The sequence below is a fragment of the Vipera berus genome, assembly GCF_964194415.1.
Source record: "Vipera berus genome assembly, chromosome: 7".
NCBI lineage: Eukaryota > Metazoa > Chordata > Lepidosauria > Squamata > Viperidae > Vipera > Vipera berus.
In genome coordinates this window covers 65,924,968-65,951,641 of record NC_138209.1, presented here as the reverse complement: position 1 = coordinate 65,951,641, position 26,674 = coordinate 65,924,968, and positions in this window count along the sequence as shown.

Genomic DNA, 26,674 nt, shown 5'->3' with positions numbered 1-26,674 from the left:
CTTGCGAAAGAACAGGGTAGAACAACGGTTAATGACCCTCTTTTACCGGTCTACTATAGAGAGCATCCTCTCGTATGGTATTGTGGTTTGGTATGCTGGTCTGACAGCCACGGACAGGAAAGTATTACAGAGGGTAGTGAGCACAGCACAAGACATTGTGGGCTGTTCCCTGACACCACTGGATGACATCGCCAGGGCTCATTGCCTTGGAAGAGTGAGGAAGATTCTCAGGGATGACTCACACCCTGGACGGTATCTCTTTACTCTCCTACCATTGGGTAGGAGATATAGGAATATAGCCAGCCATACCAACAGGCTGAAAAATAGCTTTTATCTGTGGGCTGTTAGGCTTTTGAATGGGACATAATCTCTGTGAACTTATGCAGAATTGACTTGGGAGGCCGGTGTGTGGTGTAGTTGGTTCACATGGTGTGGTAGGATGGAGGGTTTGTTGTCACTGTGTGTTGTGGGGAGAGAGCATGGGGGGAGGCTCAGCTAATCTCAATGTACACATGTTGTACTTTGACAATAAAGGTTTTATTATTATTATTATTTATTATTACAAGAACCTATACGATACTTGATTTAGTCTAACAACCAACAGTTTCCTCAAGCACTAGAAATAAACAGAGCTAAGTCCAGTAAAAGTCACACTACATTTGCAGTATCTTTGCCAATCTAGCAGCCAAAGCATAGCAGGATCTTTTCTTTTTCTGATATCCATCTGCCAAGACAGGCACACTGTCTGTGTGATCACATCATGCTCCACTGAAAAAAAAATATTCGTTAATTTGGATTACCAGTGTAACAATCTAATGGAAAGGAAGGACTTTTCTTTGAAGACTGTTTTTTTTTGCAGAGTGAAGTACATGAAATTCAGCAATTACAGAAGGCCAAGCTAGCTTTCAGTACATTATTGCCTTATCTATTGAGAGCTCTGTAGCTAGAAGGGAAAAACAAGTAACAAGGAAAAAAGAATGCTGTAATGCAGGGGTGTCAAACTCAATTTCATTGAGGGCCACATCAGCATTGTGGTTGCCCTCGGGGGGCCGGGTGGGTATGGCCAGGGTGGGCGTGGCCTACTGGGTGGGCACAGCTGGAGTGCGTATGGCCTACTAGGTGGGCATGGCCAGCTCTACATGATTGGCATCAAGGGTGCCTATGGGGGACTGGGCAGGAGTGGGACAGATCTGGGGGTCTCTGGCAGAAGGAGGGTCTCTGGGCCAGGGCCAAGGCAGCGGGGACCATTCCTTCACTGTTTTGAGGATGGCTTCGGGGGCCACATGAAACCACTTTGCGGGCCGGATCTGGCCCCTGGGCCTTGTGTTTGACATATCTGGTGTAATGGAAGGGGGGAATACATTGTATATACAGAGGTATAATCTATACATTTTGTGACAGAGATAATTTCTTTTTGAAAAACAAAAGACAAATGAGTCCACCTTTCTTAGTCCAGCAGATTACTGCTGACCTGGATTCAATCCCATTTGGGGGTCATTTTTCTTCTTTTGCAAGCACTTGATAGGAACATTTTAGGCCAATGCAATGATGGATTAACATTTATTAACTGGATTGCGCCAGCTGCTCCGCTGTGAATTCACTTTGATAGATCTACTACATGTAGAGTGGTTGCCAGCAAGAACACAATGTATGAGAATTCTCCTATCATTCAAGCAGCCCACAATTCCCTCCATGCTCTTCAGAATGAAGCCCTTTCTGAGCTTTTCTCTATATTTCCAATAAGGGTCTTTTGCTCAGAAAAAGTGTGCCCACTCCTGAAACAGCGTCATCAAGAGGGAACCGTTGCTTTAAATCCAGGCTGCAACAGCCCTCACACTACTAAGCCTGAGGCTGCTGCAACTGAACTGACCCTGAAAAAGCAAAGAAGCAATATACAAACTGTGTTACCCACAGCTGCAGGAACTGCTGAGGATGTGCCAGAGGAAATGTTGATTGACCTATTCAGTGCATTGCCAGAACCTGAGCAAATTAACATCATTCAAAGATTGGACGACCTAAAAGAGGCACTGACAACAACCCAATCTACAGCAAAGCCTCTATTTAATTTGGCTCCACTAAACATGCAACCTTGTGACAAGATATTTAACTGGATTGCCACAATTTCTCAATTTTCATAAATTAGTAATATAAGAATTTGATATATAGTTAAACTACATAGGTTATAAACTAAACTATAAACTATAACTATAAACTACAGTTCATATAGCGCAAGCAATAATATTGTGTTCAGTGTGACTCAGGAAATGATGCACAAGAACTTTCCATACTGCTGCATCAATATCTAAATGCATTTCTTGTTGGATTCGAACTATGCTAGCTACATATTATCGTTTTTAATTACATTCACTCTGAATAACTAGCTAGATTAATTTATAAGATCAAACTATGGTTTAGTGGACTCTAATTTATTCAGGAAGCATTTATGGGCTTGGTTCATACACTACGTTAATCCATTACCTGTGATTTGCAAAACACACTGATTCAGTTGAGTACATTCAATAGCTAATTCAAAACCAAATCACATTTTTTTTCATAATAACTCTTGCTTATGTGATTCAGTATAAAATCAATTCTGTATTACAAATGTCCACATTGGAAAGAAAATAAACATAGAATTTTGTTACAGTCCTAACCTATATTTTGAAAATAATGTTAATAATGATAAAAAAATATCAAATATGCCATCTGACTCTCAACAACAATCAGAGAAATTACCATAAAATTAATAAAAGATAAAGGTAACAAAAATGTCAATCACCATAGATGGAATGAAGCAAGGATCTCGCTTTCCTTTGCCAAAGACCTCTTCTAAAGAACTGTAGAGAGTAGACCCATCCAAACGTTATTGGGAACCTCATTCCAGAGGACAGGTGTTGCTACAGAAAAGGGGTTGATAGATAATATTGTTTAATCAAAGTAACTCAGCATACAAACTATAGGATCCAATTGGCTGGGCAGGTGTTATGGAAGACAGGCAGTCCCTGAACTAACCAGGGCCTATGTCATGTAAGAGGGACATGGTGGCTCAGTGGGCTAGGACGCTGAGCTTGTCGATCAGAAGGTCGGCAGTTTGGTGGGTCGAATCCCGAGTGCCGCGTAACAGAGTGAATGCCTGTTACTCATCCCAGCTTCTGCCAACCTAGCAGTTTGAAAGCACATAAAAATGCAAGTAGAAACATAGGGACCAGGAAGATAACAGCACTTCATGCAACTTTGGCTTCTAGTCGTGCCAGCCACATGACCATGGAGACATCCTCGGACAAGCGCTGGCTCTTCGGCTTTGAAACAGAGATGAGCACTGGCCCCTAGAGTTGGAAACGACTAGCACGCATGTGCGGGGTAACCTTTACCTTTACCTATGTCATGTAAGGATTTATAGGCAACAATTAGCATCTTGAATAGCAGCTGAAAGCAAACTGACACCTGGTGCAGTTCAAAAAGCAATTACGTTATATGGACAAACTGAGGCAGATCCATTATTGCTTGCCCATTGCATTCTGGAGCAGTTAAAGCTTCTGAGTGATCTTCAAGAGCAGCTCCAGTGCATTGCAGTAATCAGGGCACTATATATATATATAGTGTATATATATATCTATATATATATCCCTCTGATTTATGTGACTGTTACATTTAATTACTGTTTTTTTAAAAACAAAAATTACTTTGATTTCATTAACTTTCCTTTTGAAAAAATGTTGATTTTGGTACATATTTATTTTAAGGAGAAAGTCTATTAACTACGTTGTACTTGATGACAGTGTGAATGGTGCAGTGAAGATACATAGCAATGAAATGCACTAATCTATTCTGAACAAAATCAGGGGTTAAATCCTTTTACAATATTATTATTTTTTTCCTGGCTTGCCCCCACCCTTACTCTAATCAGATTTTGGTATAAAAGGTAAAATAATATTTGTAAAAAAAACCAAAAACATTCTGATTGTTTGAAACTGGTTATTTCTTTTCATAGATGTGAATTCCTAATCGTCATGAAATATGCATGTTGATGACATGATAAAAGTGCTACCCCTTCACACTTGTGATATTGCACGCAATTACTTAAAGGGCAGAATTTGCACTGCAATGTTAGGATGCACATTTCATCTTGTGTCCCCTTTACCCTACCTTCACAGATGATTTAATGTATTTTTGTTTTAGACATGAACAAAAAGGTTTTGTTATGCTGATCTTCCTTCTTTGAACTGCTAGGTTGGCAGAAGCTGGGATGAATAACAGGCATTCACTCTGTTACGCGGCACTCGGGATTCGACCCACCAAACTGCCGACCTTCTGATTGACAAGCTCAGCATCCTAACCCACTAACTGAACCTACATGAAACATTTGGACCGAAGGCCTGAGGAAAAAAAAATCAGGTTTTAGTGATTGCTTGAAGGCAGGAAAGACAGAGTGATAGAAAAAAGTAGAAAAAGGAAGAATTTTTTATTTGTTTGTTTGTCAAATTTACATAGCTGCCCATCTCACAAAATAAGTGGCTCTGGAAAGCACACAACAAAGTTAAAAAAACAATAATACACAAATAACAGCAATTATTATTACTATTAAAATATTAAAAACTATAAAATGAAACTAAAATAGATAAATAAAGGGCAAAGGGGTGTCAATAATAATATAACCACTTCACTAATTTGCCAGTTCTCTAGGATCCCTTGATCTGATGGCTCAACTATATCTTGAAGGACCTTCAAAATTCTTAGAAAACTTGCATAATTTTTTTTTTATAAAATGTATAACTAAATAATTTTTGTCATAGTCTCCTTTGATGTCCTATATGCAATTACATTATTGTGTTAGATATCCTTGAAATTGCAATTGGATAATGCTTACAGGGAATTTTAAAAACTATGTATTCCCAATAGATTTGGAAACTCCAAATCTGGACAAATGTTCTAGATTTAGATTTTACAAATGCAGGTGAAAATTTTGAATGAGAAAAATACATCCCATTTTCATTTTGTCAGTGCTTTTAAATTCCTGGTGTTGAGAATCTAAAAATCAAAGAGACCTACAGCTTTTAGCCATAAAGATATATTGGATAGTTTTACGGTATTTCTTAGGACAAACTATTTGACATAGAGATAGCCTCTATCTAAATGTGAAAAGTGCATTTTAATTCAAGTCAATGTACTTTGTGAAAAATAACTGAAGGCCAAATATTTTGCATTATTTGGAAAGAGAGATTATGTTTGTTTATTATGAAATTAAATGCCCGGCTGAGGCTCATGTACCCATTTCTTTTCTATAAATTACTTTTTCATCTGCTTAAAGTAATTTTTCTTTTAACATTGTTCAAACACAAATAGTCAAGGGAAGTGGTTTTAACTATCTTTGCCTTTTAACTATCTTTTTAGTCTTTCTAAACATGAATGTGCATCCTCATTCACATATACATTAGTCTTCAAGTATGCGTGCCTACCATTTGTATTTTGGAGAAAAGGGGACAATATAATGTCATTTATTTGAAGAAGCACTCATAAATAAATTTATTCTGTTCTACCTTCCCATAGGAAATAACAAGGTAGAACTCATTCCTAGGGGTATTATTGCAAGGATCCTAATAAAAAGTAAGGCCATTAATGTAAACTGGATAATCTCTAAACAGAGGCAGGATTTAAAAAGGAAGAAACTTACTCCATTCTGACAAAACATAAAAAAGAATTCTAGTTTCGTCTGAATCTCAGATTGCTTCTAGTGATCTTTACATCTTTGAATCTATACTCTTTGCATCATCACCACACATAGTGTGGCTCACAACCTCATTAAGTATGCTCAGACACCAAAAAGAGTTCCATTTTTTCTAATTTCAGAATTGGGGAAAAAGAGAGAGCATAACGTCTAGAAACATACATATGTAAATAGATCTATTTATTTGTACAAAATTTATATCCTTCACAACTCAAGGATTTAGGAACATTTGTAATCCACAAAAAGCTCATTCTGTGACAAAGACACTCCAAAGCTACCATAACCAGGGTATGTTTAAATTTCTCCTTTATGAAGACAGTTATGATTAATAACATGAAGCAGATTGATCTGCCTACCTCCAGACTTATTCTGCAGCAAACTATTTACTTTAAAGGACTTCCCCATCTCAGTGCAGAGTCCCACTGAACAAAATGGACAGAGACATTCTCAAAGATACTTCTTACGTAGGCATTTTTGGTTCCAGAAAGTGATGTACAAGTTTATTAAGAACTATGGCACACAACTCCTTGGCAACTAAGTTGGATAAATTGGAGAGTGTTTAAAAAGACATTTGAGATGTTTTGGTGTCCAAGGCAGATGAGAAAAAACAACATATAAGATTAGTGGTTTTGAGGTATAATCCCCGCTGGCTTTGTTTTACTGGAAAACTGTGTCTTGCATGTCAGAACTATATTACATGGAGAAGATGAAATGTTTTTTTCCACTAGTTTCTGAAAACTGGTTTTTGTGTGTGTGTGTTTTTAAAAAAATAAGATTTAGGTCTGAACAGAGTTGGAGCTTCATGTAGGGTAAAAAAATAAAATGAGCTTCAGATACTTTGATATTAAAAAAAACCCATAAATAAAAAACCTAAATAATATTGTTATCATGTATTATATATTATTATAATAATATAGTGGATATCTATACAATATACAATTGTTAATAGCATATAATTTTTTTTGGGGGGGGGAGGTTATGTGTATATTTCAGGTTAATCTGTATGGCTATGACTGCTTGAATAGTCTTTACTCAAGAGGGCATGCCCATGAAATAGCTATTGTGTAAAAACAACCATCAATAAATCTGAATCTAAAACATATCTAAAAAGTGAATTAGATAAAATAGCACAGTAAAGTTACATCTCTTATTGTTGGTGTTGTTTTTCAATATGGTCATATTTCAAAAATGTCTATTATTTCAATCTATTGCAATAAGAAGCAGTTTAAAATTAGACAGTGGTGGGATTCAGCCAGCTTGCACCAGTTCAGCAGAATCGGTAGCTAATTTTTTGTTGCCCAGGCTCAGAATGGACTTCCGGAAGCAGCACACAAGAAAACTGGTTGTTCACATATTTGCATTCCACCACTGGAATTAGACCAATACATAAACTATGGGCTAAAGAACAAATTGTCTTCATGATGCTTATAGACCTCTCTCATTTAAATATTTAAGATGTGCTGATCAAAAATGCTGATCAAATTGAGCCAAATTAGTGTACAACATGTTTGTGATGCTCAATTTAGCATTACCATGAAAAATCCATTTGGGATAATAGATGTAGCCCCTGGGATTTAGAAGAATATTAAAAAGAGGATTCTGGTTTTGGGTTGCTAATTAAAAAGCAGCAATAATGCAAACTTTAATGTTTTTCTCTCATTTTGACATGCCACTGTGTATAATGATGGTCAAAATGTCTTTTTTTTAAAAAAGATAAGCATATATATATATATATATATATATATATATATATATATATATATATATATATATATATATATATATATATATATATGCTTATCTTTTTTAAAAGATATATATATATTTATATATATATATATTTGTTTTCTGAGGTTTTCGCGGGTGTTCGTATGTGGATCTTTGGTTATTCGGGTTTTTCCCTGCGTAGAACTAAAGGTGTAGGGGCGACGTTTCGACGGAATCCCATCCGTCATCATCAGGCTAGTGGCTTCTGCTTCCTTCTTCTGGGAGAAGCATGTGGCTGTTTGTTCCTCTTTTTTAAACTGCCAGAGGGGGTGTGTTCTGTGGGTGGAGGTGTGCTCTGATTGGGTGGGGGAGTAAGTGTGTTCTGATTGGGTGGGAGTGTGTTTTGAATGGTGGGTGTGTTCTGATTGGGTGGGGGTGTGTTTTGAGTGGATGGGCTGGTCTCAGCTGCCAGCCTTAGACCTGAGCTGGTGAGTTGTGCTGCTTTTGTTCGGCTTCGTGTTTGTGGTGGTGCCATGTTTTTATAGTGGGTGTCAGTTTGCTTATTGTGTGGTTTGGAGGGGTTTAAAATGGCTGATGTTGCAGCTGTAGTTAGGTTTCTGTTTTGTGGTTGTGCCTCGTTATCATTGTGGGTTCGGATTTGCTTTTTGAATGGTTGTGTGGTGGTGATGTCATGTGGTGTTATCATGAGTTTGGGTCTATCATTCTTGGTGGTTGGGACTCGTCTGTCAATCAAGGCGGGTTTCCAAATGGTTGGTAGGCGAGAGGTATCATCTCGTTTGTTTATGCTGTGGGGGCGTTTTTCTATCTCAATGGCTTCTCTGATTATTCTGTTGTTAAAATGTTCAATTTTGGCGATAGTTTTGGTTTTTTTAAAATCAATTTCATGTCCCGTGGCTTCAAAGTGTTGGACCAGGGATGAAGTTTGTTCTCCTTTTCTGAGTGAGTTTTTGTGCTCTTCAATGCGTGCACTTATTCTTCTGTTGGTCTGTCCGATGTATGTGGTGGGGCAGGTGGTGCATGGGATTTCGTATACTCCTTGGTTTTCTAACCCAATTATGTCCTTGGGGTTTCTTAGGATGGTGGATATTTTTCTGTCTGTGTAGAATGCTGTTTTGATGTTGTGTTTTTGGAGGACCTTGCTGATTCTGTCTGTGGTCCTTTTAAGTATGGGAGGAGGGCTTTGCCATTTTCTTGTTCTCTGTCTTGGGTTTTTGTGGGTGTCTCTCTTCGGATTAAGTTGGTAATCGTGTTTCTTTGGAATCCATTGGCTGTTAGTACATTAGTGAGAGTGTGTAGTTCGGTTTTTTGGTGTTGTTCGTCAGCTAGGTGTTTTGTTCTGGAGATGAGTGTCTTGGCTACGGAGTTGATCTGTGCTGGGTGGTGGTGTGAGAGTGCGTTCAGATAGCGGTTTGTGTGTGTTTTTTTATGGTAGATAGTGTGTCCTAGGGAGCCGTTGGATTTCTTGTAGACTAAGACATCAAGGAAGGGAAGTTGATTGTTAGCTTCTGTTTCCATGGTGAATTGTATTTTGGGGTGTAGGCTATTGAGGTGTGTGAGGAAGTCATCCAGTTTTTCTTTGCCGTGTGGCCAGATTACGAAGGTGTCATCTACGTATCTGAGCCAGAGTTTGGGTTTGTGGTTGGATTTTTCTAGAGCGAGGGTTTCAAAGTGTTCCATGTAGAGGTTTGCGATGACAGGTGAAAGGGGTGATCCCATGGGTGCTCCTTCCATTTGTTTGTATCTTTGTCCATTGTAGATGAAGTATGTGTTCGATAGGCAGTGGTTGGTCAGATCTAGGATGTGTTTTGGGGGGTTGTATTTATTTAGGATAGCTGTCAAGGCTTCTTTGATTGGCACTTGGGTGAAGAGGGATACGACATCGAAGCTCACAAGTAGGTCACAGGGCTGTAAGTTTAGTTTACTTATGATCTCTATGAATTGGAATGAATCTTGTACGTGTGAGGTGATGGAATTTGCGTAAGGCTGTAGTTGTTTGGCAAGAAATTTGGCTAGATTTTGTAGAGGTGAACCTATGGAGCTGACTATGGGTCTGAGTGGGGTTCCTTCTTTGTGTATCTTGGGCAGACCATAGAGCTTAGGACATCTGGATGATTTTTCTCTGGGAATGATTGTTTTCTGGATCTCTTCACTGATGGGGGTGGCTTTTATTTTGGATTTTGTGGTTTTTTCCAGGTAGGTGGTGGGATCTGTCTTGAGGAGTTTGTATGTGGAGTCTCGGAGTAGGTTGGATAATTTGGTATGGTTGTCAGATGAGTTCATTACCACCGTGGCGTTGCCTTTGTCTGCTGGCAGAATGATTATGCTGGTGTCATTTTTTAGGTTAAGTAGTGCTGTCTGTTCCTCTTTGGGTAAGTTGCTTTTGGGTGGTTTGCTGGTGCAGAGGGTGTTGGTAACTTCGAGTCTGATTTTGTTCGCGTCATCAGGGTTAATTTTGGTCAGGCTGGATTCGACTCCGCATATAATGGTTTCTGTGGGAATGTGTTTGGGAGCGACTGCAAAATTAAATCCTTTTGGGGACGTTGGTTTCGGCTTTGGTGAGAATCCTATCTGAGATGTTGTGCGCAGTTTGTTTCATGTGTTGCTGTGAGAGAGGAGGGGTTTGTTTCTGGCGTTCCTTTAGTCTTCGGAGTTTATTGGTGTGTGTGTCTGTTTTGTAGGCAGTCTCTGTTTCAGCTCTCCAGACAGCGATTTGTTTGAATTTGTCCCAAAGTGTGGGGTGGATCTTGTTGCTGAGTTTGAGGTGAAGTGTGAGGAGGTCTCTGTTGATTCGGTCCAGGAGGAATCTTTTTGTGTGGAGTTCATTTCTGATTAGGGCCAGTTCAGTTCTTTTCAGGATGCGTTTGATGGCTGCAGAGTTGGAGTGGAATTTCAATTGGAAGGATGTGGGGATTAAATTTTGATCTCGGCAGTTGCGTAGGAATGTGAGGTCACACAGAATGGAAGCTCTTCGTACTTCGAGTTTTTCATAGGTCCTAGTTAGCTGGTGGATTTCCTCCCCGTAGAGGTAAGATATTTGTTTTCTGAGGTTTTCGCGGGTGTTCGTATGTGGATCTTTGGTTATTCGGGTTTTTCCCCGCGTAGAACTAAAGGTGTAGGGGCGACGTTTATATGTGTGTGTGTGTGTGTGTGTGTGTGTGTATGTGTGTGTATGTATGTATATGTATATATATATATACATACATACAGTTGCAAGAAAAAGTATGTGAACCCTTTGGGATTACGTGGTTTTTTGCATGAATTGGCCATAAAATGCGCTCTAAACATCATGTAAGTCACAACAATAGAAAAACACAGTCTGCTTAAAATAATACTACACAAACATTAGCTGTTGTCATGTTTTAATTGAACATAAGATGGAAACATTCACAGTGCAAGGTGAAAAAAGTATGTGAACCTTTGGACTTAATAACTGGTTGACCCTCCTTTGGCAGCAATAACCTCAACCAAACGTTTCCTGTAGTTGCAGATCAGACCTGCACAACGATCTGGAGTAATTTTGGACCACTCCTCTTCACAAAACTCTTTCAATGTAGCAATATTCTTGGATGTCTGGTGTGAATCGCTCTCTTAAGGTCATGCCACAACATTTCAATTGGGTTGAGGTCAGGACTCTGACTGGGCCACTCCAGAAGGCGTATTCTGTTCTGTTGAAACCATTGTTTTGTTGAATTACTTGTATGCTTTGGGTCATTGTCCTGTTGCATCACCCATCCTCTGCGGAGCTTCAGTTGGTGGACAGATGGTCGTATGTTTTCCTGCAAAATGTCCTGATAAACTCTGGAATTCATTTTCCCATCAATGACAACAATCTGTCCAGGCCCTGAGGCAGCAAAGCAGCCCCAAACCATGATGCTCCCTCCGCCATGTTTTACAGTGGGGAAGAGGTTTTGATGTTGGTGTGCTGTGCCTTTTTTTCTCCACACATAGTGTTGTGTGTTTTTCCCAAACAACTCAATTTTGGTTTCATCTGTCCACAGTATATTTTGCCAGTAGTGCTGTGGAACATCCAGGTGCTCTTTTGCAAACTTCAAACATGGACAGATGAAACCAAAATTGAATTGTTGCCTCAAGATACTTTATTAGCAATTTATCTCCAGCCTCTTGGAAAGGTATTTGGTTGCCCTACGTATTATAATATATTCAATTACATAAATAGCAGGTATAAAAATATTAATATAATTCTACAATGTGTCTTTTAATTTCCCCCAAGTTTTCTTTCCTTGTAAAAGAGGCTTCTGTTTTCCTACCTTATTCTCAGGGTGCTTAAGAACTTTTTTAATAATTTATTTTGAACATTATTTTGAGCTCACTTAATTGTTTTGAGCTGGCAACGGTTACTGGCATCGTTTTTTCTGTTATGTATCTGTCCATCACTGTTATATATCTGTCCTCTCAGTCAGCATTTGCTTCTGAACAAGTGAAACTACAAACAAGTTTCCTTTGAGATTTAGCGGAAATATGGGATGTTAAGAATGCTGCAAACAAATGGAGAGATGATTAATGAAATATTGGACAATTTATATTCTTCAGCCATTTCATAATTAAGCCAAATATTATAATTTCATGCTTCATGCCCTGGAATTTCACTAAAATGTTACTTAGCTTTGGAGAAAAAAAACTTGACTGCCTTTCTATGAAATTTAATAATTGTTCCTTTTCTAAAAGATGCTTTCTGATTCTCATATGACTGCTATACATTCCTTGCTATATATTCTCCCTAAGCTTTGATTGGTTACCTCATGATTTTTATCATTCCAGCCATTCCCACAGCTCTGCTTTTTCACATAACATTCATATGTCTAATATTGCATAGTATTCAGATTTATTGAAAAGTTCTTGGCTCTTAATGGTTGACTCAGATCTCTTAACGGGTTGGCTCTATGTTAATCTATTACAATGAACTATAATGGTGAAACTTGCCCAGGATCTTACTAATATTTCACAATTTTTGAACTGAATCAACAGTGAAAGGTAAAGGTAAAGGTTCCCCCACACATGCGTGCTACTCGTTTCCAACTCTAGGGGCCGGTGCTCATCTCCGTTTCAAAGCCGAAGAGCCAGCACTTGTCTGAGGACTTCTCCGTGGTCATGTGGCCAGCATGACTAGATGCCAAAGGCGCACAGAACACTGTTACCTTCCCACTGTAGTGGTCCCTATTTTCTACTTGCATTTTTACGTGCTTTCGAACTGCTAGGTTGGCAGAAGCTGGGATTTTTATCTCATCTTTATTACTTTATAAATCAAACTGGATAACCTATCCAACACACCCGTCCTCCTATTTTCCCCACAACAGCCACCCTGTGAAGTGGGTTGGGCTAAGAGAGAGAGAAAAACTCAGATGGCTTTCATGCCTAAAATGGGACTAAAACTCACCATCTCTCAGTTTATGAAGCAGATTAATTCATATTTCAGAAGAGGTTTAAGTGTGATTTCCCGCACCCCACCCCCATTTCTTTTCAGAAATATGTGTCAGGAACAAAGAATCAGAACCATTCATAAGATTGCAGCATAGATTTATTTAAGCGTACACACAAGAATCTGGTCAACTGAAGTTCAACACCAAATTGGTGCCAAATAAAGGTCAGTGGAGGATGTGATGGCTCATAAGTTAAAACTCTGGGCTTGTCGGCTGGAAAGTTGGCAGACCCAGTTTGAGACCCAAAACTTTCCAACTGACAAGCCCAGTGTTCCTGCTCCCATTCCTGCCCCAGCTCAGCCTGCTGTTCTCTTACAATATTGAGCTACTTGTACTTGCAAATAATAACGTTAATCCAAATGATAATATCCCTCCCCTCTCTTTGTGTTGAATCAAACATCAGAGAATTTTTACATTACTGCCTGTTTTAATTAAAGACAGGATTTGTGTTCATAAGTTACTTGAGTCTTTATCTTGACTTAAATGAAAATACTCAAACAAAACTATTGAACAATCACTTGCAAGAGAAAAAGAAAATCTTAGCACAGTGACGTCAAGTAGTGCTATTTTAATGAAGTGTAACATTGAACCTGGAAAGATCAAGGGGACAATGCAACTTTTATCATTCGGAGAAAAGCAGAAAAAATACACTTTAGGGAGACAAAGGGCAAAGCTGCCAAGGAAACCTTGCTAAATGCTGTAATTCAGACTGCTGCAATAGTGCAAGAGAGGAATAATAGAATTGAAAATAAGAATTGAGGGGAAAGAAATTATTGGTGTGCATTTAGAGGGAATGAAACAGGAGAGCAGAAGGACCAAAACAAATAAAAAATAATCAACATTGTCAGTGGGTGTTCGGAAATAGAGTGAAAGAAAAGAGCAGGACAAGTTGATAATAGTGACCCATTACCTGCATCGGTTTCAGTTTTGTGACAAATATTTAAGAGGACCAACAAAGATGGGGGTGGGGGAGGAGGAAGATAAATTAAAACGTACAAAGTATTCCCATGAGAGTGATAAAAGCAATGGTGAATGACAGACAAAGACTGATGAATGTAAATGGCATAATTAAAATAGCACGTAGTACTTGGAATGAGAATATGTGTGTGACATTCAGAAAAGAAAGCTAATTTGGGGGCAATACTATGCAACAATAAACATGGTAAACATAGTAAGCATGAGCCTTGATAATACCATACTGTTGAAAAACTAAGAGATATGGAAAAATATAAGTAAAGGTAAAGGTAAAGGTTCCCCTGCACATGCGTGCTAGTCGTTTCCAACTCTAGGGGCCGGTGCTCATATCCGTTTCAAAGCCGAAGAGCCAGCGCTTGTCCGAGGACGACTCCGTGGTCATGTGGCCGGCATGACTAGACGCCAAAGGCGCACAGAACGCTGTTACCTTCCCACCGTAGTGGTCCCTATTTTTCTACTTGCATTTTTACGTGCTTTCGAGCTGCTAGGTTGGCAGAAGCTGGGACGAGTAACAGGCGCTCACTCTGCTACACGGCACTCGGGATTCGACCCACCAAACTGCCGACCTTCTGATCGACAAGCTCAGCGTCCTAACCCACTGAGCCACCGCGTCCCTATATGGAAAAATATACATCCACCCATTTACTAAAATTTTACTTGGCAGAGATCAATTGTCCAATTGTCAGAAAATTTTGTTCCCCTGCAAATGCGAATGAGCCACGGTCCATCCTCCTCTGATAGGGGAGTAATAATCCGCCCCCGACATTTCTATTGTTTGATCTCATTCTCATGTAGACTGTCAGATGGGTCTTAGAGCAATCCAGAATAGTTTTATGGCAACCTGTTTTTCTGAAAGGTATCTGACTATTAAATATTGGCATCTTATTTTTAATTTAAATCTTAGGAGGTACAATAATCTTCTTGGTATCCAGGGAGTCTTAATTGCAAAGAATCTATGACTGAATCTCAGTCTGCATTTCTAGCGGCTTTGTCATTGGAGACCTCAATTTTGAGGTCACTCATTCCTGGGCTATCACAGTGCTCTCCCATAAGGAACCATGGAAAAAGATGTTTGCTTGATAGTCTGATCCTAGTTTGCTAACCTAAAAGTCTCTGTGCTGATTTTGTGTAGTATATCTGTGACATCTTCTATCATGGACAAAAAGAAAATATACTACTATTTTTAATAATTTTGCTTGCATTTTCAGCAATATCCAATCAGATTCTGTTCCATTAAGAAATACCTTTTGAGAAACTAATAGTGAGCAATATGTAATCATTCAAATATTGTTGAAATATAGTTTGCCTGCCCATTTTTGGAATCCAACAACATCTGAAAGACCACTATTGGCATCCATATTATAAATAAGCTGCACAAGTTCATTAATCTTAAAAGAAAATGGAATTTATTAACCACTAATAAATATCATAAATACAAATATTTTAGTGAGGGTAGCTAAAATAAATTACTAATTTAGTAATTCCATGTCATTTGTCATAAAAAGACATTCCTTATCTCAACTGAGTATTGATTATATAAATCAAGGGAAATAATTAAACCATTAAATGGTTAAATTATTAATTTAATTATTAAATTAAATTAATAAATTAAACCTGATGGGTTGCCTGTGGAGAACATTTACACAGCTCTTCAAGGAATGCAGTATTCCAGTCTCACATTTGTGGCTGAAATTACTTTCACATTAATAATAGTTATACTTTACCCTGACAGTATCCCTACCTAATTCTGGACTTTCTGAAACATCAAACCATTATTTCCAGTGATGTACACTATGATATTTCTCCAGCAACCTCTTCCATTAACATTTGGCATACAGTTCACCTATATAAGACAGACAAATCCTAACTTTTTTCCTTTTTAGAAATAAAAGATTTAAGTTATTAATAATGAATATGAAAAGATTATGTTCATCCTTTTACCCACCTGCTGCATTTTTCCTACACATTATTCTCTTGAAACTGCTTCTTTGTCACCTTGAAAACCCCAGACTATTATATTTATTCATGAAATAAATACATAATAACTGCTTCTTCAAGGGCAGCACCATAAGTACAACAAATAAATAAACATCTCTGGGAAGAGATTAAATTACATTTAGGTTGAGAAACATTCTTCAAGTTTACCTTAATGTAGCCATTGCAGTTGATCTGAGTCCTATCAAATCGAGGTTTTACATGGTTTTAGTGCCATAGTACCCTAATCCTAGTAGGATTATAAATAAGGATTAATCCTTATTAATCCAGGACCACTTCACACACTTCTCCTGCCATACCATGCTTGCCTCCACTTCAACTCCTCCCATTCACCTATTTTTCCCCCCTATCGGTATCTGCTGCCATCACCGCCCACCTCTGCTATCCCAGCTCACCTTCACTCTCACAACGGTCTTGAGAAGGTCCAACAGCTGCCTCGAACTGATGCTCCTTGTCACTTGGAGGAAGCAGAAAGCAAAGATCAGCTGGTGGCTGGAAGCAGCAAGAGTAGTTGGCAGCAGAATGCAATGTGGCCACGAGGGCAGAGATGGCAGAAAAGATAGGCAGTTGTTGTGAAGGCCTCAAGACAGCAGCTACCTTGTTTAGGTGTGTGCCTCATCAGCAGTGGGAGGAAAAAGACAGCAATGGTCTGCTGGCAAGGCAGAAGCAGAAGGTATAGGCAGCAGGGGCAGAGTGCTGGAGAGTCAAAAGGGGAGAGATGGGGAAGAGATAGGCAGATGGGGGAGTTGAACTGCACACTGCAGTCATAAATGCAGGTGGGCTGCTAAGCACCCAGCTTTTGATCATGTGACTGCAGAGGCACTGCAGCAGCCATAACTTTGAGGACCCAGTCACAGCTGCCATTTGTTCAGCATTGTTGTAACTTTGAATGGTTGCTGAACGAATGGTGGCTAAGCAAGGACTACCTGTAATTCTGTAATCCCCTAGAACTTCAGTTAGACTAAATGAATGAATGAATAATACATACATTCAGTGAAATTAAAATTAGCTGCTCCTTTCTAGTATATAATATATGAATTGGCCCTGGATGGCCTCCAGTTAGGACTTTTCAGTCTGTAGACTAGACTAATATGCAGTATATGGCAAATTCTTTGCATTACACATAATATTTGATCTTAGCTAAAAGCCTGCATCTGGACTAATGACTGTAACGAACAATTTTGTTTTATTTGCCTCACATAACTCCCTTTGGTAAAAACTTTATTCTTGTCTTTCAGTGAAACAGGTCTGTTAGTCCCCATTGACAACTTAAGCAGTTTTTGAATTTGCTGAGCAGCAGAAGTGGTTTCAAATGCATTTCCGAAATCTTGGATAGTCAACGGGAAATTTCAGTTTAGTTTTGCTGCTACAGAAAGAGAGACAATACTTAGCTTTTTAGGCTTTTATATATTTAAGATGATAATGCTTGAAAGTTCAAGCAAAACATCTGAAAGATCACTGAGCATTATAGAAGAGACTTAATAGTGTAGAAGAGGGCAATTTATTTCATCTTTAAGCATCTTTAATAATTACCAGCATATTTTGGTACTTAAATATAAAGAGCATTGAAAGCAGTTGGAGTAAGTATTTACGTAGAAAAAATAATTTAAAATGAAAAAGTTGTTTAGTATTCTATTTGGGTCTTAAATTTAACTTGAAATAAATGCAACTATGTACACATTTAACACTGTCAGCCATGTTATGGAAATAGTTAAATTCAATACAACATTTTTTTTTATATACAATAGCTTGTTTTTCCAAGAAAAAAGGCAGAAAGATATAGAAGCTAGGAAAGCAAGCTGTATATTATAAACCTCATTGGCAGCACAGAACATGCCTTTCAATTCTAATTTATTGTAATGGCTAAGCCACATGTAGAGAAGGAGTTACTGATATTATGCAATTTTCCCAAGAACTGCTCATTGGCACTTATTGGACAAAATGGATGTTGATTCTATATCTCCTAATGGTGATTTTTGATCCAATTAATGTGAAAGTCTGTTGCTAGAATATTTGATAGGGAGATATGATTTGAGTTAAATGCATTGTGGGACTAGGACCAATGTGCTTGTTTGTTTGACGTATTCAAATCTGTGAAAAGGCAAGTAGAAAGCAATAAATGTAATCTAAAAAATCTAATGGAAATTCACATTTTTGAGAATGAAAAGCTGCTTAGGTAAGACCCACTAGTGAGATTTTGCCTGCCTCTGCATGAGGAGTAACTTTTAGAAAACTAAATATTTTTTAAAGTGTCCTGAAACAGCTGCTTTTAAATAAAATTAGAATTGTCAAATCACATATAAATACTAAAAGGATTTCTTGTCATCTGGAATATTTCACAGTTTATGGGGTAAAGTATTATAGCTTGTAGATTTTCCACAGTTCTAATTACAATGACTAAAACATTTTGTCAAGTGACTTCTTCCAGTGAAGTTTAACTTGCTAAAAAATTCCTACTGGAAATAAAAAAATAGAATGCCTGCTTTCTGTTTTATTGCTGAACAGTACAAAATGCTTAAACAATTTTAATTCAAATATCTTTTGAGGGCAATATAAAATTATTTGTCACATAAATACTTTTCTGAATGGAGATAGAGCAGAAAAATATTCTGACAACCTCATTCATGCTTGGATGAAAGCAACTGGAAAATAAAAATTTTCCTGATTCACTTCCAGTGAAACAGCAATTCAAGATGATACGACTATACTGTTCTGCTCTATTATTATTTTTAAATGCATAAACAAGGCATTTTGGGACTTAGCTGGCTTTACTTAACTCACATAGCTGTGTGCCAATTGTAACATTTGTGAGACCACTTTCCTTATATGAAAATTAGCACCAATAAAGAAACTGGAAGACATTTTCCTATTTTAGTTTTGCAAGAAGAGTGGATGCCCAGAAAAAAAAATATGCAATCACCAGACTGGAAATAATATACAAACACTTTTATATGATTTTATTTTTTAATAGTTAGGGATATCAGGTTCCTTACTAATGAAGGTTGGACACAATCATACTATTTTTTTTAAATTAAACATTGTTTTTGGACATTTAAACAATAAATCATATACTGTATATAGTGAGGGCTCATCAACATAACTTCCAGAAATTTTATTATTGCTGCTAGCAAGATTCAGGCTTCTGACATTTTATTTATTTATTTATTTATTTATTTATTTATTTTTGGGACTTATATGCCGCCCTATCTCCTGAAGGACTCAGGGCGGCTAACAACAATAAAAAACAACAATACAAAAATTAAAAAAGAATTAAATAACAGCCCCAAAATAAATTGACTACACAGTTAAAAATTAAAACATATTTAAAAACCCCATCATCAATCCAGGTCAGCCTGATGGAAGAAAAGAGTTTTGAGGTCGCGGCGAAAGGACCGGAGGTCCGCGGCCATCCGAAGCTCAAGGGGGAGTTGGTTCCAAAGGGCTGGTGCATTTACTACTTCAAAACTTTTTCTATCAGTTTAGAGAATTTTTAGTATTAAAAACCACAATATATTGCATTAAATAAAAATTCAAAGTACCATTTAATAGGTAATGGGAAAGAAGATTTTTTAAAACAAACAAACAAACTAACAAACTCATTAAGAGGACAACATACCTAAATATCATAATGATGTGGCATCCTGCATTTCCAGGCAAAATCTTTCCCCTTTCAAAGATAGAAATGCCAGAGATTAAATGGTCAATTTTCTACATACATGTAGAAAACATACATCCTGTTTCTATCATTCTGCAATGTGCCAGACATTTTGTTAGTTGCTTTCAACTACTATTTAGCTTGAAGAAAAAAAGGCATAAATTTTTATTAATCTTGTGATTATGTTATCAAAGCTGTAAGATTTTCTCACTCTATATTTTCCATTATTAAACTTAAAAGAACACACATGCAACACATTCACAATATGAATGTCAACAGCTATATATTTAAATAGGTTTAGAACAATGGGATCATATATAGGTGGGTATATAGGTAATCCTCAACTTACAATCATGGTTGAGCCCAAAATTTCTGTTGCAATGCGAGATAGTCATTAAGTGAATTTTGTCCCATTTTATCACTTTTCTTGCCACAGTTGTTAAATGAATAATTGTAGTTGTTAAATTAGTATGTGTCAAATATCAGGGAAATGGGAAAACCCAGGCAGTTCAAATGGATAAAAAGATTTATTGCAAGCTTAAGCTCTATATAAGAATCTGAACTACTAACAGTCAAAGCAAATGGCGGTAGAGAAGAGTCAAAGGAATTCAAGGTGGGCTGGAGTTAGATCTCTTGTGGGCACAAAGGCACTCATGACTGATCCTTCCCTTGGGCTCAGCCTGGTCATATCCTACAATAGCATGGTTATTATGTGAATTTGGCTTCCCCATGGACTTTGCTTGTCAGAAGGTTGCAGAAAAATGATCACATGATCCTGGGACACTGCAGCCATCATAAATATGAGTCAGGTTGTAAGTGTGAAAAATGGTCATAAGACACCTTTTTTTAGTGCCATTGTAAGTAATCAAACTGTTGTAAGTCAAGAACTACCTGTATATGAAAAAAGCAGAACAATTCTTTAGCAAAAACAGTTGCAAGGAGAAAAGAGTTAAGATTTGAAATGTTTTCTGTTTTTGGTCTTGTTCTTTAAATTATCCTAGACTGTGTGAAAGTCCCTATGAAGCTGGCTATAAAATGAGAACTGGAGTGCCTTGGTACTGTTAAAATGTTAGAGAGTCTGATGCTGTAGGTCTACTTTCACTAACAAAGTGTTCCAGCAAGTGTCTGTTTAGGCATCTGATATCTTACTCCATAGCTCTATTCTTGTTTGATCTGTGGTCATTTCTGAAACCTGGTTGAAGATGTACAGAAAACAAATGCATTTGTAAAATTATGATATCAGTTGGAAAGGTAAAAAAAGTAAGCATCTCCTTAAGTAAAATTGGTTTATGAAAACCCAAATTATGTTATTTCTAAGTTCCTAACATCAGTGGTTTGACCTAAGCGTAACATCTGGCTTCTCTGCTTTGTTTTCTGATTTGCCTGCTGATTTTGATTGCTCAGCCCCTACCTGTACTGTTTATACACTTATGATTGTGTATCATCTAACCCATCCACTGCGATAATCAAGTTCACAGATGATACAACTGTGGTGGGTCTTATTACAGGTGGGGATGAGACAGCATATAGGGCGGAGGTACAAAAACTATCCATATGGTGTAGTAACAACAACTTGCACCTAAACATCGGCAAGACGAAAGAGATGGTGTTAGACGTCCGGAGAAAAAAGGAGGAACCTGCCCCACTTTACATCGGGGAGGACTGTGTAGAGAGAGTTTCCTCCTTTAAATTTCTGGGAGTCTACCTCTGTGAAGATCTGACCTGGAAAGTTAACACAACCCAGGTGGCTAGAAAGGCCCAACAGAGGCTTCACTTTCTTAGGGTCTTGCGGAAGAACAGGGTAGAACAACAGCTAATGACCCTCTTTTACTGGTCTACTATAGAGAGTTTCCTCTCGTATGCTATTGTGGTTTGGTATGCTGGTCTGACAGCCACGGACAGGAAAGTATTACAGAGGGTAGTGAGCACAGCACAAGACATTGTGGGCTATTCCCTGACACCACAGGATGACATCACCAGGGCTCATTGCCTTGGAAGAGTGAGGAAGATTCTCAGGGATGACTCACACCCTGGACGGTATCTCTTTACTCTCCTACCATCGGGTAGGAGATATAGGAATATAGCCAGCCATACCAACAGGCTGAAAAATAGCTTTTATCCGTGGGCTGTTAGGCTTTTAAATGGGACATAATCTCTGTGAACTTATGCAGAATTGACTTGAGAGACCGGTGTGTGGTATAGTTGGTTCACTTGGTGTGGTAGGATGGAGGGTTTGTTGTCACTGTGTGTTGGGGGGAGAGAGCACGGGGGTAGGCTCAGCTAATCTCAATGTACACATGTTGTACTTTGACAATAAAGGTTTATTCTTATTAGTGTGGGCTCCCAATTAAATCCACTCCAGGTCTTGCCCAACACAATTTTGTAATCTCAATAGCTGGGCCCACTCAAACTAATTTTACATTTGGGACTGAAGTGGAATTAAGAACAAGTTTATCTATTGTGGGCATAAAGTGGAGGAATGGAATGTGTTGAATATAAAACAAAAGACAGGCATCTTATCCTGACCATAGTTGAACAGCTGGAGAAATGTCCCTTGACAATATAATTAAAGATTAAATAAAAAGTGGTAACAAAATAATTATAAATCAGTGTTGATATAATACCCAAAGACACCTGTTGCTGAATTAATAGCTTTCTTTTGCTCTCCTCCCAAATGTTAATTTAGTTATTTTTACAAACTTGCTTTTTTTCTCTTCCTATGAGCAGTACTTGTTTTCAACAAAAAGAAACATTAATTTCCATGGTATGCAATTACTACCATGCTTTCTAAAACAAGAATTTCTGCATGATCCCATCAGAAATTTACCAAAGCTTGTTGATGATGCTACATATATGATTGGAAGCAAAATCTTTATAGACTGAGACAGGGAACTGTGGAATACCATCCGGTTAGCCTATTTCATTAGGCTAATTATTTGAATCCCTATCTAAAAGCACTGGAAACACTATGGAATATAATTCAGTACCATATAACTGTCAACCTCCAGTTGTATAGACCATATATATTGTCTGAGGTTCATCATATGGCCTCTGTTGGAATAGAAAACTGAACATTTACTAAAAGTTTGAACAAAATTTGATGACATTTACAAATCATTAATGTATTTTCTCTTTTTATTATACATGGTCTAATTTCTATTTGAAAGACAGGATTGAAATTTGTTAAACTTGAAATCATTGAAAATTCTTATTCTTTGAACTAAGTCTCCTCAATAGACAGGCTAAAGTTATTGCTTTGATTTATTGATTATTATAGAAATTTTCTTATTCTGTGCCAGGGGTTATCAATTTCAAACGAATGCAAAATAACTTCTTTATACATTCACATAAGAAAGTAAATTTCAAAAATAGCTCCCTGGGACATGCAAAGCTTTGAAGGGGCATTTTGTTTTTATGAACTTTCAAATAAAGAAAATTCCCTGAAATTGTTTTTTAAGGGAAATGTCTACCTGCACTTTTAAAGACCAAGTTAAAGCTGCAAAATTATATCATTTATTTTCAGAACAAATGCCAGAAGACTTCCTACTTATGATGTTTAGTGACATTAGTCTTGCAATTTCTGAACCTTAGTGAGGCAAACTGTATCACATTTTGCAAAAAAAACAAAAAAAAAACAAAAACAAAATCCCAATTACTTCTTGGGATAAAGTGTTGCTGTTTCACACTCAGCAGCTCATTTCTTTGTTTCTGAAAATGGAAATGTTCTTGTCCCACTATTTATCTTTGTTTTTCTGAAAAATAATTTGGTTACTGAGCTGGCCATTGCTGTTACTGTAAAAGAATTGAATAAAGAATTGGATTCATTGCTTAATCCCTATTCAATCTTTGCAGAATTGCTCCTATCATTTTTTTTTCATAATATAAAACAGAAGTGAAATCAAATTGAATCAAATCAATGACTTTTGATTCTCATGAATTCTATTCTTATTTATTGAAAATCAGTCAAAGATGGTAGCTTTGCTTTTAAAAAAAACAATAATCCCAAAAGAAACATGATATACCAAGCCTGAGGAAAAAAACTTTCAACTCTTGCCTGTGCAAATGTCAGTTCATGGAGATCATGCTATACTGCAAATGATGCTGTTGACAAACTGTTTATGCGCATTTTTATGCTAATTTTTAAAATCACTTTTCTGGAAAGTCAGTTTGCTTATTCAACTGTTTAGCTTTCTCCTGTTCAGTGAAATAGGCTTTGAATCAATCAATAGAACCATTCTAGAAACATTACCGTCAAGATTAAAGTTATAGCTTTACTGTATTTTCTACATTGTATTTTCTATATTCTTCACTTTGCAATTAAGTTCCCTTTGATCTTGGGAAAATGAATAGAGTGCTGCATAGTATTGGATGGTTTGATCTTCAAGTCAATGAAAATAATAAAATTTACTTTTATATCATGATTGTAGTCCATTGCACGTATGTACAACATTATTATCATCTGTTCACAATATTATCATTAGTGTGTACAAAACAATGTGAAATAAAAAACAATGTTGTTTGGATAATAAAAGGCAATGTGTCATATCAGAAGGAGGAGGAGGAGGAGGAGGAGGAGGAGGAGGAGGAGGAGGAGGAGGAGGAGGAGGAGGCTGATGCTTGTAATCCAGTATTCCTGCCAGGATTCCAGATGGTATTTTCACAGTAGACTCAGATCACTGTTGTGACTACAATAAGCACATGGAACTTTAGATAGTAATCAGGATTCCAGCACTTACTACAGTAAATGGATTGATAATCACTAAGGACAGAGTCAAGTTGGGGAATATAAATTGTGAAGAGCAACAGACAGGTGTTTCTATGCAATACGTATGTCAGAGATCAGCTATATCATTTACATCAGTGGTCCCCAAACTTTGGGGCACCAGGGACCAGTTCCATGGAGAGAGGTTTTTCTGCGGACCGGAGGGTGCGTGGTTTTGTGTGCTGCCTGTATCTCGTGGATAGGGCTTTGCTTGTTTGTGTGGACTGGTTGCTGGCATGCCGGGGACCGGTACTGGTCCATGGCCCAGGGGTTGGGGACCCCTGATTTACATGACATCATAAATAATTTTCTAAATGTATCATTTATAGTATAACTTCTCTGCATTGGTAATCACTACTGGAAAATTTTATGAAAGGTGTTTTCAGATCTGTATTGAAATCGTCTTTTGCTCCAAAATTGGTTGTTCACACACTTGTAAGTACACTCAAAGAAAACAGGATCTAGACAAATTTAAGCTTTTAAAGTCTGAATTATTTCAACCGATAATATTCAGTACATGATTAAAGATGGTTCACATAGTGTGGTGGGATGGAGGGTTTGTTGTCACTGTGTGTTGGGGGGAGAGAGCACAGGGGGAGGCTCAGCTAATCTCAATGTACACATGTTGTACTTTGACAATAAAGGTTTATTTATTTAAATATGAGGAACAAGCCATGTATTACTTTGCTTATTCAATCAACCTTCAGTTCATGGTTTCTAATGTAGATTAGAAGCAATGTTAAAATCATACCAATTTAACATTATTTGTTCATGTATAAATCCAAACCTATAACTGAATTGTGTTCATATAGTATTAATAGTGTTAAATATTAGCACTACTAACCATGTAGTGTAATCATGATAATTGTTATTAGTATTTTTTTTAATTTGCCAAACAGATGGGCTACCAGAACTATAACATTATGTATACTATTTCTTTACTTTTAAATCATTTTCCTACTTGTGATAAATAAGTTATCCAACTGGATTCATTGGCCTAGAAGAGGTCAATTCTGCTGCCAGCAAACAAGCTGTTTCCAAAGAATCAAAGATTATTACATGGCCTCACTATTAAGGCATGTAATTATGAAAAACGCAAGACACAAATGATTCCTGTTGACATTAATAATAGTTCATATTTATTGGCTCCATCCTTTTCAATTTCAGTTATGTTTTTTATAATTGAATTTCTCTTTCAGATACAACCTTTTTTCTATAGAGAATTCTGAAAGCTAGAAAGAAATTAGAGTTGTCTGCTGGTAATACATTTTTTTTTAGCTGACAATGACATTGGTGATCTTGAACAACTATCACAATAGAACATAGTTACCGGTTGGACAAGAGACCACCAACAAATATAAGGGCTAGAGGCTAGACTGGGAAGATGAAAATAATTCTTAAAGAACAAAGTGACAACTCACCCCCATGTTATTGCCATAAAAATACATGGACATATCCATAAAGTCACCAGGTATCAAATTTGTCTTAAGGTATATGGTATTATGATATTACATGATTTTAAAGTTTATAGACTTTTTGCCCTGCATGAATAGTTTTTGACTGGAACACCAGTTAACTTTCAGTTCCCACAAAGATGTGTGTGTGCTTCCCCCCCCCCACATACACACACATCTGTCTAGATTTCAATGAAATCTAGGCACTACTAAAACTCTTGTGTTTGTTTGTATCCTTTAACTGGGTAAACAGTGCATCCTAGGGCAATTTGTTTTGAACCGAAGTACCTTGTATGACTTGTCATACAGAAAGCTTTCAAAATCTAGGACCCATGACTCCTATAGAAATGAAATTTTGGAACATTGTGGTCACTTTAGCACCACTGCACCTTCCCAGAAACCCATAGGTAAAGATGGGAGAAACATACTGTATCCCTGCCATTTCTCCTGCCTCCCTTTTGGCTTTGTGCTGATTGGTTGACAGCAAAGGCAGCAAGGTAAGTGGCAATTGGCTGCTTAGGAATCAAGGCTGAAATATGAAATCTTTTCATGATGGTAGGCTGTGAGGGAAGACCTGGGGTGTGACTCAGATGCCTGTTGGTGATGTAGGGCTGTCAAGGGGTTTGTTAGCAGTTGACATTTGAGTGGGGTGTAGTTTTTGTCATGGGCAACAGCTCCTTTTGTTCTCCCACTTTCAGCAAAGTGGTAGGTCAGCTGAGGAGGAGTGATTTTTGACACTTGCTGCCAGCTTCCCACAAACAATGTCAACAGAGAAGCCAGTAGGAAGTTGCCCCCACTCCCATTGCTTTTTTGACTTCCCATGTTCATCTTGATTCTCTGCCTAGATAAGGAAATATTTCTGAAAGATGATCCAATGAGTCATGGGTTGTCTAGTTCTTGTACTCCTATAGTGCTCTGTTTTTTCCATAAAATCTCTGACTG